This window comes from Caretta caretta, chromosome 1 (genome assembly GCF_965140235.1).
Source record: "Caretta caretta isolate rCarCar2 chromosome 1, rCarCar1.hap1, whole genome shotgun sequence".
Taxonomy (NCBI): Eukaryota; Metazoa; Chordata; order Testudines; family Cheloniidae; genus Caretta; species Caretta caretta.
In genome coordinates this window covers 134083232-134096020 of record NC_134206.1, presented here as the reverse complement: position 1 = coordinate 134096020, position 12789 = coordinate 134083232, and the positions used below count along the sequence as shown (strand labels likewise).

Sequence of the window (12789 nt, the reverse complement as noted above, 5' to 3'; positions counted from 1 at the left end):
ATTAAGTGAAAACCCCTGGGTGGATACTCCTCTTTCAGTTGAAGAATGGCTTCTTTGAGTTTAGCCTCAGTCTGTCCCAAATAAGCTAAACTGAAATAAGACTGGTTTAAATTGAAATAAGAAGGTCCACACTGGGGTTTGCACCCCTTCAACTCACTGGGTGTAAAATCAAGCGTTTAGTTCAACTGGTCCAACTTCTATGTATAGACAAGGCTCCAGAGAATTGCAGTTACTTCCCTTCTCCTTGGGGAGAAATAAATTGCACCGTATTTCCCTCCACATGCCAACTCTACTGGTCTTGCCACACACTGGGATGGGGGAGATGAGGCTTTGCCTGCTCGATTGTGGGGGGCCTAGGGAATGTCTGGAGTGCTGGGGCTGCACCCTTCACCAGATCCAGACCCAAATGAAATACTGAGAGCTTTGCACAGAACCCAGAACTAGTGCTTACCTTACCCTTAGACTATTTTTCTTCATTATTTACAGAGATTTGGATGATCTCGTCAGCTCTTTAACACCAAATATTTCCTTTTCTGTTAAAATCCTTTATAAAGCATCCTTTTGTCCTATGAAGTTGTTTATATGAGAGAGAAACCGGAGAGACAAGAAGATCTGTTTTCAATCCCATGATTTTGGGCAATGGCCTGAAAATGCCAACTATCTCTGTCAAAATAACCAAGAGAACAAACAATATACCAGCAGCCTCTATGGTACATTTATACTCTGTTTTTAAAAAGTTATGAAGATTTGAGTATTGCCTTTGTGGGAATGTAGGATGGGCTCTGGGGTTGCAGCAAACAGAAGTTACCATTGTTAGCTGTTGACTCAGGAGCCTCCTATGTTGACTCTTGCACAAGTGGGCAGGCGCTGAAAAGCCATTGTGATGGGAAGTTTGCAGCTGGTTTGAATACTGTAGCCTGAGCTAGAGGAGCGGAGAGTTAAACGATCTCAGTACCTAGAAACTTCAGAATCAAAATAAACATTTAGCTGATATTTTTTTAAAAAGTCTAATCCACATGGGGTCGTTCTGCAATTAATTATTTCATGGATTTTTCTGAGATTATATTTCTGCCTTGTTTGAAAGTATAATAAATAAGGGCAGCATTTCGCCCTCCTACACATATCCAAAATGTAAATCTTTTAGGATATAATGTTCCTCTCCTATTTGGGGGATGTCCCACTGCTGCTTTTAGGGGTGGCAATCAAGTGCTCAGAGGGCCTGGAGGGAATGCGGAGCCAGTGAGTGAGGCCACTACAACCTGCAGAGCTTGGGGCTTAGTAGGAAAGTAGCCCTGGGATCCTTGGCTAGATGCAGAGAGGCTTTCCTTCCATTCTCATTACATGACAAACAGTCTTCCCTTCCTCCAGAGAAACAGCAGTACAACTTGGTACCAGCCTTGCTGCCATTGGCTGTCCGTATGAGATTATGTTATGTTTATTTTATGTGGACTGCCCACAGAGGAAGGGGAAATGAAACATTTTTTGAGTAGCCATTGCCAACTCCAGACTGCTGTCTTTGGCCACACAGGCACTGTGGAGACATGCTAGAGATAACTATGCAGAGGACAGGAGACTAGCCACTTTTCCTCTCCAGATATATCCAGTGGTGCAAGTAGAATTCATTTCTTACTGGTACGCTGCACCAGCTAAAGGTGGCGGGGGCGGGACATGTGACCTCCCCAGGTGACTGCTCACGTGATCCCGTCCTGCCCCCAGCCCAGGGCCGGTGCGCCATACTGTCTATAAATAGCTTACTGGAACAGCATACCAGACTGTACCGCCCTACTTGCACCACTGGATATATCTCTCTGACTTCTCTCTCTGTTATTGCTTCTCTCCATTATGTGCAGTAGGAGAAGAGTAAGCGTCTGATATCTACCTAGATCCTCAAACCTCCCGAAAATAACTTTTCTGTCCTAAGTAACCCTGCAGGCCCTACAGATTCTTACAGTATGGAGAAATATTATAGGTACAGGATGTTCTTCTAGCAGTACAGACCCCTGAGCATCCTTATGATCCTTGATTAGCCTTGTGGAACATGGACAGACGCAACACATGCTGTTTAACTCATTCCAGTAATACATTTAAGCAATTAAAATAATCAATTCCAGGGTTTTTTTGCTAATTAAGACGGAAGCATTTTAATTTGAAAAATATAGATTTGATTTTTCACCTGGAATAAACAACACATTTGTAATGGCTTTTGTGGTGTGTCGAGGAACTGAAAATGTAAATTGGACTAAACGGTGGTGATTGTTTTAACGTGGATTAATGTCCCTTATAGTGTTCAGGAGGAAGCTACCAAACTTCATTTTCCCTTTTAGAATTATATCTCTGAAGCTGGAAGACTAGTTCACTGACACTCTGTCTTATTGTAGCCCCATCTCAGAGCCTTATCATCCAATATGAGGGTGTCTCCAGCTTTTGGGTCTGGGAAATGCGGCAGACGTTCTTATATCATTCAGGTTCTAATCAAATGATGATGGTTCAGTTGGTTACAATAAATACAGCTTGAATAAATAAAGATTAAAGCTGGATTCTCCCCTACAATTCAATGAGCACAGGAAAATCACGAGAGAAGGGCTGTGTTTATGCACAATGAGGAATCCTGGCTTCATGGCCATCCATCCCTTTCCCACCCCTACACTCTGCGAAAGTGGGTAGAGGTTGTACCAGGTATAGGAAAAAGAAAAAGGAAAGATCAGTCAGAAAATCCCAGAGTCTGATTTTCTATATGCCTTGTGGGAGTAACCCACACAGGGAGAATATTTGGCTCAAAGCCATTGTTTAAATGTTTGGGCACCATATCTCACCATCAGGTTTCATAGTAACAGCCGTGTTAGTCTGTATTCGCAAAAAGAAAAGGAGTACTTGTGGCACCTTAGAGACTAACCAATTTATTTGAGCATGAGCTTTCGTGAGCTACAGCTCACTTCATCGGATGCATACCGTGGAAACTGCAGCAGACTTTATATACACACAGAGAATATGAAACAATACCTCCTCCCACCCCACTGATGTGGCTCTCCCAGGATCAGTGAGGTTTTTTTGCACAAAAACCATTTGCAAGGTAGTAATTAATTGATAATTACAGACAGCTGTCTGTTTCTTAAAAAAAAAGAGCCTTATAATAAATGATGGTAAGTACAATCTGGGAAAGTGCACACTTGTTTCCTGACATGATGCAAAATCCTTCATGGCTATAGCATAGGTTTTTAATTCATAAACATGGTAGATTTGATTTTAACTATACTCAGGTGAAAAGGAATTTTAAAATAAAAATTCAATTAAAAAGAAGAGGAGCTCTGTTTGGCTAGAAAGCTTGTCTCTTTCATCAACAAAAGTTGGTCCAATAACATATATTACCTCACCCACCTTGTCTCTCTAATATTCTGGGACCAACATAGCTCCAACAACACTGCAAACAAACATATTTTCTCTTCACAGAAGATGTTCAAAGAAGCTCCATGTTTGGCCCTGTATACATTGTAAATTCTATAGAGATCTCAAAGGGAATTATCATCACTGCTTAAATGTACAACTGCAGCTGGGTCTTAACTGTATCCTAAATTTTTCACCTACATTCACAGTTGCCCAGTTACGGTTATACATACCATTCCTTTGGCAACCTCATTTTTCTTCCTGCCTGACTACAGCAGTGAACAAGGTTTCATTGCTTCCCCAGTAACAAAGGTCTCCCGTTGAAATTCTGTAGCTTCTTTTTGAAATGGAAGAATATGGTACTAAGCCAAACATCCACTTACTTTCCATCAAAATACTTGCAGGGTGGCATTATTCTGTGCAGGCTACTAGAAGGCCTATATTTGACATAGCATACCAACTGAAAAAAATGATAGTACTGGACCTGTGCCTCTCCCTGTTTATTTAAGTGTATTGTATATCTTTGTTTAAACTACTGACTCTTTTCCTTACTAGCAACCTACTATATCCACAGATTGACAGTAGTAGTTTCTACCATTATGCATACATTACTAATCATTTTCATTTGTTACTGCATACATTAACATGGAAAACTGAATGAATTTTTAAATAATTCAAAATGATAATTTCCCATCATTCAAAGTAGCTGACTGGAGAGCTCTCTATAGTGTTTTTGCTGAAAGTATTATTTTATAAATATATAAAAGGGAAGTTCTCAATTTTTTCTCTCTCTCTCGAGTTATTTCTTATGTAGGTTTTGCATTCACTTAAACATTGTCATGCAGAAGGAGCATATGAGCACCCAAGAGCTATGCACAGTTATGGAATCTGTGCTGTAAACTATGGGTCAGATCCTCAGCTGATGGTAATTGGCACGTCTCTATTGGATTAAAGGCAGTTATGCTGATTTACATTACCACCTTAGAGTCCTGTGTTTCCAGGAAATGGGTTACAAATAAATAAAACTACCTTAAGGAACAAATTCACACATCTATCTATGATAGTTATGTGGCACCCATTATCATATTTGAGAATCTTGCAATCTTCACAATGTAGTTACTTCACAACCACCCTGCGAGGCAGGGATCACCATTTTACAAAGGAGTTCCTGAGACTCAATGCGTTGTCCATAGTCACACACAAAATTCTGTGGCAGAGTAGAGAATTGAGCCTGGATCTTCAAAGTCCCAAGCTAATGCCCTAACCACTGGACCATCTATTTACTGCTATTGTGTGGCTTTCTTGGGGTGCACATGTGTCAAGGTGAGTCACCTTGTTGACCACTCCCCAGCAGCAAGAGGGAGAATTGCTTGTGTTTAACTGAGTGTCAGCTCCCTGACACCACCAGTGTGTCAGCTACCCAAACAATTCCTCAGGGCAATGTAAGTCCTGATTTTGCCTTACAGGTTAAAAATAGGCACTCTCCAGTCTGCAAGCCCCTTTGAAGCACTTCCCTGTGATACCCAGCCCCTGCCACTGGCTACTCACAGAAATACCAGGTAGACTAGCCCCAAGGGGACAGTGTAAACACCAGGTTGTTTGATTCAACTGAGGATCGGCTCCTATATAACATCACAGCCCTGAGGCATATTTATAGTGAAAACATAAATTTATTATCAAAAATTCAGATTTAAGCAAGAATAGTGGAAACAGAAAAGTTACATATAAAAGAAAATCATAACATGCTTTCTAGAGATTAAATTTAACAGGTTAATCTCCTGTCAGAGGAAGTTTCTGACCCTAGAGGTCTTTTATAGCATTTCTAACAAAGACTGGTTGAGTTCCCATTTTCATGAATGTCATTGCACTTCCCAGTTACTTCCTCATATAAAGGAGCATCTTCTGCCTTCCCCTTATGGTCCCCAAAGTCATTATTTGTCCCTAGAGTCAGATGACCCCCCCTCCACCCTAGTTTATTCTTTGGCCTGCTGATTCCATGTTGATTTCATATCCTCATACTGACTTCATATGCAAAAGGGGTTCCATTGTGTTGACTTACAATGCTTAATATTTACTTCTGAAGTGAGGCAGGCAGGTGACTATACATCTTTTGTCTGGCAGAAACCTATTTGTCAACCCTGCCTTGAATCAGACTTTTAGGAACATGCTTTCAGTATGTGTATATACATAACTCCTTACATGGTATTTGGTATTTGCACATACATTTCCCAACACTGTACATGATGAGTGTGACCCCAGCTTTTACTGAAGACTCTTATGACATTATTTATGGATAAATACTATGAAAGCAGTGTCCTAGGTGTAGTGCGTTTGCCAGGCCCAGCAGGAATTGCTGTTACAGAACAGAGAACCCTTTGCAGGTTGTGCTTCTTAGGGTCACAGTCATACCACATCTTGTCATGGAAACACATTCAAAATAATGTGTACATTACACATTTAAATCATTGAGATTAGAGCCAATAATTAAACAATCTGGTAGTTACTTACAAAAGCCCATTCGTGTATGCACCATAGGCCCAATCCTGCTCCTCTGAAGTTAATGTAAAGACTGGTAAGCAATTTGACTTCAGTGAGAGTTGGATTAGGAGCCATGACTTTCAAAGTGTGATCTCTGCATTCTGGGTGGAATTCCAGTTGAGCTAATGCTGTTAGAGACAGAGTTTTTAAACAATAGGAAAAAAACCCAAAATAATTACGAGACACTTCTTTGACTAAAATTTCACTGGTGTTTCATTTTCAAAGAGAATACAAAATATTTGATTAAAGAAATGCGTAAATAATATTTAGCCCCGCAGGAGCATCACAGACTTTTAAATTTTTGTTAAAAAACAATCCTCTTTTCTATTTTATGTCTGTATTTCCTGCCAAGCAAAATCAAAAAGACTAAATAATGTGTCTAAAATATTTCACAAGAAAGAATTCAGAGGACAAATAGCTGCATGGAAATTTAGAGATTTTAAACTTCTGTGATGCATTTTTGAGTAGTCTTGAATAGAAATAAATCTAAACTAGAGCCATTTATCCAAACCCAACCTCCCCCAAATCACTGAAGGTTCAGATAAAATGGAACCTGGAATCTGAACCTGACAGCTGATATTTTACAAAATGAAAATCAGGCCTGATTTTGTTCAACCCATGATCTTCCTTCTGTTCCCAATAAAGTAGTTGGCAAAAAGGCTCATTAGTTTCAATGGGAGCAGGAACTAGGCCTCTGTCTGGAAGCTGCTGTCTGAAATTCCACATAGAAGATTTTGATCTAATTGCTTAGCATGAAAGAATGTTGGATAGCGAGATAACCCAGTCATTTGTTACTGCATTACAAAGCACCAAAGAAGTGAGCTGTAGCTCACGAAAGCTCATGCTCAAATAAATTGGTTAGTCTCTAAGGTGCCACAAGTCCTCCTTTTCTTTTTGTCTAAAAACTGGCTCCCCTGGCTAAAAAAATCTGACACTTCTGTTCAGAACAGAGAGCAATCAGCAGGCGTTATGAAACATTTAACGTTACACTGCTCCAGGGTTACTGCTGTGGATGTACTGTATCATGATCTGCGGCATTAGAGTCAGAGGGCTATGTTTCCTGGAGGACTATTATTGATGGGACAGGGAAACAGAGAATGCTGGGAAGTTAGGTTGGAAGCAACGCAGCCACATAGATGGAGCAGTGTAAAGGGTTTAATAAAATTCCACTTGTTCAGTGTAATCTGTTTTCTGCATCTCTCTTTGCAGATAAAACAGGGCGGCAGCAGGCATTCAAACTAGTAACTCAGATTTTTAATTTTTATTTTACAAAATAGTGAAAAATATTTAAAATTAAATACGTTACAATATATTTATGCAGTTGCATCTCTTTCTATAGAATGCTTCTATGACCAGCTGGTAAGAGACAAGAGCATCTTGGCTTCCATTTTCAGTCCATTTGGCGTTAAACTGCTCAGCCCTGAGCATCTTCTCAGGGTTCACAGGAGTTCAAGTTCAACAGTCTGGAGTGAATTCATGGCTATTCAGTGTACTTCCAAAAAATTGTTGCCAATATGTTCTTGAAATAACAACAGTGAATTTGCTTTCACTAGGTTCGCACCCCTATTGTGGACACTTTCTGCAAATATTCTAAACCACTAGTTTACTTAATGTTTGTAAATTTTAAGGAAATAGTCACAGAAGGGGATATTCACTGCTTCAGTCTAGTTTCAACCTTCAAAATAGAGAATTCAAGTTGTGTACAGGTCTTTTTGCTGGCCTGCTGTACAGGAGTCAATTTCATGCAGGAAATTATTTTCAAAATATTAATGGGAGTATTTGGACTGGAAAACTGATTGTAAAAGTTGTGTTAATCCAATCAGGGAATGGAATAATATCATGTGATCAATGTGTCCAATTAAAATAACGGACCGGAATCTTCTGAACTATGAATATTGATTGGATCCTGTCGGTTCTCTGCTTAGAATCAAAGGCCAGAAATTATTTGGTGAATAACTTTCAATAGTTAATACATTCAGGCAATTCCATTGTGCGGATGCACTATTTTTTAACACAAAAAAGTGGAATTTGACACATTCCTTATTCAACACAAATTATTTCCCTATCTTTAGTATGTATATAGATTTCAGTTTTCAAAACAAACAAGAGCAAAACAAAAAGAGTCTCTATTAGTTGTACAGGGCTATCACACCCAATTAAGCAGTTTTAATTTTATCCAGAAGAGGTCATTGGAACAAATAAATACTAGCAAGTTTATTACATTCTCCCAGTTAGATAAAACTTGAGTCTTGAGTGTGTGAGGGTCCCAGGATTGCAAGTCTCACCTCTTATACCTATGTGGCAAATTGGTGGCCACCTAGGGATTACACAGTTTTCAGTATGTTTTCACAATGACAGTGGGGATAGAACTATTATCATCCTACTATAAAAGGTCAGACAACTCCCATCTGAAGGAAGGAGAGTCAACATTAGCTGTCTCTCCACCTATCTACATACCTAGCTACATATATAGTCCTCATCAGAGTAATGTCTGAGCTTCTGTTAGAAATATAGAGATTTATGACACGAGGATGATCTTTTCAGATTCCACTCAATAGAAAACAGTGGTGCACAAACAATAGCCAGCATACTTATATAGCACTTTCCAGCTAAGTATTTGAAATAGAATTTTGAATCTGGATGAATTCAGATTCACAACAGCCCCATGGAGTATCACAGTTTACAGTTAAGGAAACAGAGCCTCAGAAAGAGGCAAAAAGTTTATTGTAGTTCTGGGAATAAAAGTCAGATCTTCTGGCTCCAAATCATGTGCCTTGACCACAAAATTTTTTCCTTCCCAGAAAATCCAATTTTTCTCTGGCTTGTATCCTTGACTGTCAGTACTTTTAGGAATCTGCAGATTTTGGTTTAGCTTGCATGGTGTCATACAATACTTCAGGACAATGTCTGACTTGAATATTCTTTTGAGTGTTGAAAGAAAGGATCTTTAACTGATTTCATTTAGTCTTCCTTAGCAATTTCTGAAGTTTCCACTTCACTATCATTTACATGTAAGAGTATCTGATTTCAACACTGCCAGTTAATGTTAGTGTAATGCCGACAGACCGTGGTTGTTGGTGGGCAGGATCAAACCGGGGACCTCTGGAGCTTAGTGCATGAGCTAAAAGCCAGCTGGCGGCTGTAGAGCAGACTCATTTAACTCTCTCTGAGCCCTGGTCTACACTAGGACTTTAGATCGAATTTAGCAGCGTTAAATCGATTTAAACCTGCACCCGTCCACACAATGAAGCCCTTTATTTCGACTTAAAGGGCTCTTAAAATCGATTTCCTTACTCCACCCCTGACAAGTGGATTAGCGCTTAAATCGACGTTGCCGGCTCGAATTTGGGGTACTGTGGACACAATTCGATGGTATTGGCCTCCGGGAGCTATCCCAGAGTGCTCCATTCTGACCGCTCTGGACAGCGCTCTCAACTCAGATGCACTGGCCAGGTAGACAGGAAAAGAACCGCGAACTTTTGAATCTCATTTCCTGTTTGGCCAGCGTGGCAAGCTGCAGGTGACCATGCAGAGCTCATCAGCAGAGGTGACCATGATGGAGTCCCAGAATCGCAAAAGAGCTCCAGCATGGACTGCACGGGAGGTACGGGATCTGATCGCTGTTTGGGGAGAGGAATCCGTGCTATCAGAACTCCGTTCCAGTTTTCGAAATGCCAAAACCTTTCTGAAAATCTCCCAGGGCATGAAGGACAGAGGCCATAACAGGGACCCGAAGCAGTGCCGCGTGAAACTGAAGGAGCTGAGGCAAGCCTACCAGAAAACCAGAGAGGCGAACGGCCGCTCTGGGTCAGAGCCCCAAACATGCCGCTTCTATGATGAGCTGCATGCCATTTTAGGGGGTTCAGCCACCACTACCCCAGCCGTGTTGTTTGACTCCTTCAATGGAGATGGAGGCAATACAGAAGTAGGTTTTGGGGACGAAGAAGATGATGATGAGGAGGTTGTAGATAGCTCACAGCAAGCAAGCGGAGAAACCGGTTTTCCCGACAGCCAGGAACTGTTTCTCACCCTAGACCTGGAGCCAGTACCCCCCGAACCCACCCAAGGCTGCCTCCTGGACTCAGCAGGCGGAGAAGGGACCTCTGGTGAGTGTACCTTTTAAAATGCTATACATGGTTTAAAAGCAAGCATGTGAAAGGATTACTTTGCCCTGGCATTTGCGGTTCTGCCTTTGCAAAAGGTTTCTGGGGAGGGCAGCCTTATTTCGTCCTTCATGGTAGGACACTTTACCACTCCAGGCCAGCAACACGTACTGGGGAATCACTGTAGAACAAAGCATTGCAGTGTATGTTTGCTGGCATTCAACCAAAATCCGTTCACGCGGTGGGAGGAGGCAAAATGCGACCTTGTAACGAAAGCACATGTGCTATGTATGTAATGTTAACTTTCAAGGTTTACCCTGAAAGAGTGTAGCCACTGTTTTATAAAATGTGTCTTTTTAAATACCGCTGTCCCTTTTTTTTTCTCCACCAGCTGCATGTGTTTCAATGATCACAGGATCTTCTCCTTCCCAGAGGCTAGTGAAGCTTAGAAAGAAAAAAAAACGCACTCGCGATGAAATGTTCTCCGAGCTCATGCTGTCCTCCCACACTGACAGAGCACAGACGAATGCGTGGAGGCAAATAATGTCAGAGTGCAGGAAAGCACAAAATGACCGGGAGGAGAGGTGGAGGGCTGAAGAGAGTAAGTGGCGGGCTGAAGCTCAAAGGTGGCGGCAGCGTGATGAGAGGAGGCAGGATTCAATGCTGAGGCTGCTGCAGGACCAAACCAGTATGCTCCAGTGTATGGTTGAGCTGCAGCAAAGGCAGCTGGAGCACAGACTGCCACTGCAGCCCCTCTGTAACCAACCGCCCTCCTCCCCAAGTTCCATAGCCTCCACACCCAGACGCCCAAGAACACGGTGGGGAGGCCTCCGGCCAACCAGCCATTCCCCCACAGAGGATTGCCCAAAAAAAAGAAGGCTGTCATTCAATAAATTTTAAAGTTGTAAACTTTTAAAGTGCTGTGCTTAAAGTGCTGTGTGGCATTTTCCTTCCCTCCTCCACCACCCCTCCTGGGATACCTTGGTAGTCATCCCCCTATTTGTGTGATGAATGAATAACGAATGCATGACTGTGAAGCAGCAATGACTTTATTGGCTCTGCAAGCAATGATTAAAGGGAGGAGGGGAGGGTGGTTAGCTTACAGGGAAGTAGAGTGAACCAAGGGGCGGGGGGGTTCATCAAGGAGAAACAAACAGAACTTTCACACTGTAGCCTGGCCAGTCATGAAACTGTTTTTCAAAGCTTCTCTGATGCGTACCGCGCCCTCCTGTGCTCTTCTAACCGCCCTGGTGTCTGGCTGCGCGTAACCAGCAGCCAGGCGATTTGCCTCAACCTCCCACCCCGCCATAAATGTCTCCCCCTTACTCTCACAGATATTGTGGAGCACACAGCAAGCAGTAATAACAGTGGGAATATTGGTTTCGCTGAGGTCTAAGCGAGTCAATAAACTGCGCCAGCGCGCCTTTAAACGTCCAAATGCACATTCTACCACCATTCTGCACTTGCTCAGCCTGTAGTTGAACAGCTCCTGACCACTGTCCAGGCTGCCTGTGTACGGCTTCATGAGCCATGGCATTAAGGGGTAGGCTGGGTCCCCAAGGATACATATAGGCATTTCAACATCCCCAACAGTTATTTTCTGGTCTGGGAATAAAGTCCCTTCCTGCAGCTTTTGAAACAGACCAGAGTTCCTGAAGATGCGAGCATCATGCACCTTTCCCGGCCATCCCACGTTGATGTTGGTGAAACGTCCCTTGTGATCCACCAGAGCTTGCAGCACTATCGAAAAGTACCCCTTGCGGTTTATGTACTCGGCGGCTTGGTGCTCCGGTGCCAAGATAGGGATATGGGTTCCATCTATAGCCCCACCACAGTTAGGGAATCCCATTGCAGCAAAGCCATCCACTATGACCTGCACATTTCCCAGGGTCACTACCCTTGATATCAGCAGATCTTTGATTGCGTGGGCTACTTGCATCACAGCAGCCCCCACAGTAGATTTGCCCACTCCAAATTGATTCCCAACTGACCGGTAGCTGTCTGGCGTTGCAAGCTTCCACAGGGCTATCGCCACTCGCTTCTCAACTGTGAGGGCTGCTCTCATCTTGGTATTCATGCGCTTCAGGACAGGGGAAAGCAAGTCACAAAGTTCCATGAAAGTGCCCTTACGCATGCGAAAGTTTCGTAGCCACTGGGAATCGTCCCAGACCTGCAACACTATGCGGTCCCACCAGTCTGTGCTTGTTTCCCGAGCCCAGAATCGGCGTTCCACAGCATGAACCTGCCCCATTAGCACCATGATGCATGCATTGTCAGGGCCCATGCTTTCAGAGAAATCTGTGTCCATGTCCTGATCACTCACGGGACCGCGCTGACGTCGCCTCCTCGCCCGGTATCGCGTTGCCATGTTCTGGTGCTGCATATACTGCTGAATAATGCGTGTGGTGGTTAATGTGCTCCTAATTGCCAAAGTGAGCTGAGCGGGCTCCATGCTTGCCGTGGTATGGCGTCCGCACAGAAAAAAGGCGCGGAACGATTGTCTGCCGTTGCTCTGACGGAGGGAGGGGCGACTGACGACACGGCTTACAGGGTTGGCTTCAGGGAGCTAAAATCAACAAAGGGGGTGCCTGTACATCAAGGAGTATTTCAGGCAGGACTGCACGGAGGGTTCCAATAAGAAATGGTGCACCTAAGTTATCGTTGTTATTGGAACAAGGAGGTTAGCCTGGCCTCTGATTGATACATGGCTAGATTTACCTCGCTGCACCTTCTCTGTGAGTGACTGCAGTGTGACCTAGAGGAATGA

The 12789-nt window shown here is 42.9% G+C and overlaps 1 protein-coding gene across 1 annotated transcript in view; it reads left to right on the top strand.

Annotated features, from left to right (window-relative positions):
* MID1 (midline 1) overlaps positions 1 to 12789 on the top strand; it is a 328983-nt gene that overhangs the window by 56464 nt on the left and 259730 nt on the right. The window lies entirely within an intron of this gene.